The sequence below is a fragment of the Sinocyclocheilus anshuiensis genome, unplaced genomic scaffold, assembly GCF_001515605.1.
Source record: "Sinocyclocheilus anshuiensis isolate Anshui unplaced genomic scaffold, SAMN03320099.WGS_v1.1 scaffold72, whole genome shotgun sequence".
In the NCBI taxonomy this organism is placed as follows: Eukaryota; Metazoa; Chordata; class Actinopteri; order Cypriniformes; family Cyprinidae; genus Sinocyclocheilus; species Sinocyclocheilus anshuiensis.
Window position 1 is genome coordinate 1173522 of NW_015554073.1, and position 3511 is coordinate 1177032.

Consider the following 3511-nt stretch of genomic DNA (forward strand, 5'->3'; position numbering starts at 1 on the left):
TATATATAATTTTAAATGTATATATAAATATATATTTATATGTATATATATATACTATTGTTCAAAAGTTTTTTTTTCAAAGAAATGTATACTTTTATTTCTATTAAGCAGCATCTATTGAGCACCAAATCAGCATATTAGAAGGATCAAATGCCATAACAGAAATAACTTTTAACAGTAGTGTGTCTGTAACATTCATTTAGATTTTTAAGATTTTAGTTATTCCTGCAGAAAGAAACAGGATTCCTTCTTAAGAAACAGGCTATAAACGTGCATGCATTATCTTGGTTTAGAATGCATGTCAATATAGACCAAGAACAAGCTGACATACTGTATGGCCCAGTCAGTTTGTGTACTGGCGACAGACTGCTGTTCTCCCTGCTTTCGTCTAAACTGTTATAAAATTAGCCCTCTGTAATGCGTCTCTTAAAGGCCTTGGTGACCGATCAGTTTCCAGCCATGCCCAGGTCCAGTGGGCCATAATTATATTTTATTGATTTCTCTTCTGCCCGTACGGATACCCTTTATTGGATGCAGAAAATCCATTTCAGTCTTAGCACCACTTCAGCTTCAAAACCTCGTCTTGGGCTGAGTGTGTTTATTCTATTGATTTCTGTCTTGATAAATGAAGGGTTGTAACGATTAGATCAGGATTCCCCTGGGTAAAAAAAGACATCAAGACATCTTCAAATGTATCATATATACACTTAAGTTTGCTACAAGTGTGTGCAAACAGTGCTTCACCTTTAGGCAAGACCTTTTATGTGTCTCTTTATTGCGTAATGAGGCTTGACAGAGCAATAATACATGCATGGGTGTGCGTGTGTGTGTGAATTTTTATAGCTTGATGTTCATTGTACTACATCAACGAATTGCAGCGCAAAAGATGATCTGATCTCTCTCTTCAAAGTCCCATCGTGTGCATTCAGCCTCTGCTGAGGGATGGAGAGATCATCTCTGAACAGGAGGATAAAGGAGATTACTGCAGATTAGAGTTGGCACGTGTCCATCTGCTTCCCTCATTCATATACAGCAACATCACAGTTCTTTACCGCAATCCAGCAGCGGCAATGCTAATAAATTGAAAATATAATTTCGCAGAGACCCTTTCATCCAAACACAACGTATAATAGACCTGGCAGGAACAGTCCCTGCAAAGCTGCAAACTACACAGGAGCAAATGTTTCCCTCAAGGACACAGTGGAGATGGAGCATGGCCTTGACCTCATTTAGCCCTGTTGTTTGCTCTCCTCTCAATATCCACTGGATTCTAATAGGAAACTCACTGAAAACTCCTGAAGTTCAATTTATAGGATCTGTAATTTTGATTTTCAAAACATTACAGTGAGAAAAGTCAACAAAATCTTATGGCAATTCAGAACTATTTTACATGTTGGTGAATTAGTGGTTAATTCGAATGACGGTTTAGTGGTAGACCTTATAAAAATCCATATGAATCGCATTGTATGAATTCTTTCAAACTGTCACCATAAAATATGTTTTGAGATCAGGTTGGAAAGGCTTTAATACATAATTTATTCTGAAAAGACTGTGTTTACAAAAGGACAGTGTTTTTTAAGAATACAGATGTTTAGTCATCACGTGTACTCTTAATGATAGTTACAGAGGAAAGCAAGTGTTGTGGCCGGCTTCAGGGAAATTTTCTCAGGTTTTTCCATTGCGTTGTGTGGAAAAGGACGAGACACAGGGTTTATGTTAGTGTGCACGTCTCGTCTTGGTCATAAGGCTGGAATTTGGGAAAAAGAACAACCTTTCAAGAATTTTCTGGGCTGGAAAATGTTTGTTGACATGTCTCTTTCAATATGGGAAAAAAAGAGACCTTTTATAGTTATTGCATGTCATTAATAAAATTAGAATAATCAGTTACAACACTGAAAACAGTTATATTACAAAAAAAATTACCATGGTAAGCCTAGTGTCTACCAAATAGTTCTATAATTTGCCTACTTCAGTAGTACTATGTACTATAAAGTACTATGGTGCCAACTTGTTATTAGCCACTTCTGCCATCAAAAGAATTGAATAAATTGGTAAATAATGTGAAAGTGACTCTTTGAATCAGATCCAGCTATGATGTTCTCACTTAATCTTTGATTAACGAGTTTGTTTGCCCATATAATCTTAAGGAAATTGTGTGTAAACTTATTTGGCTTGCTGTCCACTGATGAGGGACTCGATGAAGCAGCTTCAACTCGAGCTCTGATATACCCCCAAGGGACTTGATATAGGCTGATTACAAAGGGCAAGGTACCTAAGATGAAGGTGGAGATTGGGGAGGTGGAGGGATGCTGGAACAGCTGAGACTGGAGAGAGGTAAGCAGCTGCTTATATACTCTGGCTGTTGATTGAAAGATTAGATGGGCTCACTCAGGGGCGATTCTATGATTTTCATTTTAGGGGGGCCCCCAGTGAGGGTATAATAATAATAATAGCCTAATAATAAAAAAAAATATATAAGTAAGATAAAAATGCTTGATTAATAGGGGTCGCATACTAAACTTATTGCAGTATTCCACTGTATTGCATAGATAGGTATAACATAAGCGAAAATCCAAGTCTTCATAATCTCACACACACACAACCGGTTTACTGTACAAACACAAAGTTTTACTGTTTGCATTTCTAGTACAACCGTCTTTCCTTAGCTTAAGTATGCAAACCTCTTTGCCACATGCACTGGAATATGTATTATATTATATTGAAAGTTAAATTTTCAAATGAAAATTGCAACATGATCGTTTTATAAAGTATATGCGTTCATATGTGCTTCATTTTCGCTGGAGGAAACAGCTGTGGTGTGATGAGGGGTGAACGCAGCGAAAACTTGGGCTACAGTAGATGGGGAACTGATTGCTACCCCATGATATTTTGTAAACTGGATTAATGACAAAGAACTGAACAGATGCAGATATTTTAACAATCTATCGATAAACACACATCTTGTCCTCTGTTTCTTGTTCTGCGCCGCCACGGTCTGCGGATTGAAGAACGCGCTGAAAGACGGGGAGGAGCAGAAGTCTGCTGCCGTTTTCATATGAAATTTATAGCTTTTTTTATAGAAAGCTATAAATTTATAGAAATTTAAAGCTATAGCCCCCCTTAAAATGGCCTAGCGACGCCCATGGGCTCGCTCCTCCCTAACTTAAGTTAAAGGGGTCATATGATGCTGCTAAAAAGAACATTATTTTGTGTATTTGGTGTAATGAAATGTGTTTATGCGGTTTAAGGTTCAAAAAACACATTATTTTCCACATACTGTACATTATTGTTTCTCCTCTATGCCCCGCCTTTCTGAAACGCGTTGATTTTTACAAAGCTCATCGGTCTGAAAAGCGAGGTGTGCTCTGATTGGCCAGCTATCCAGTGCGTTGTGATTGGCCGAATACCTCAAGCGTGAGATGGAAATGTTACGCCCCTCACCATATTGTGATGCCCTGTCAGGCCGGAGCGATGATTCAAAAACATGAAAACCCATTATAAACGAGGCATT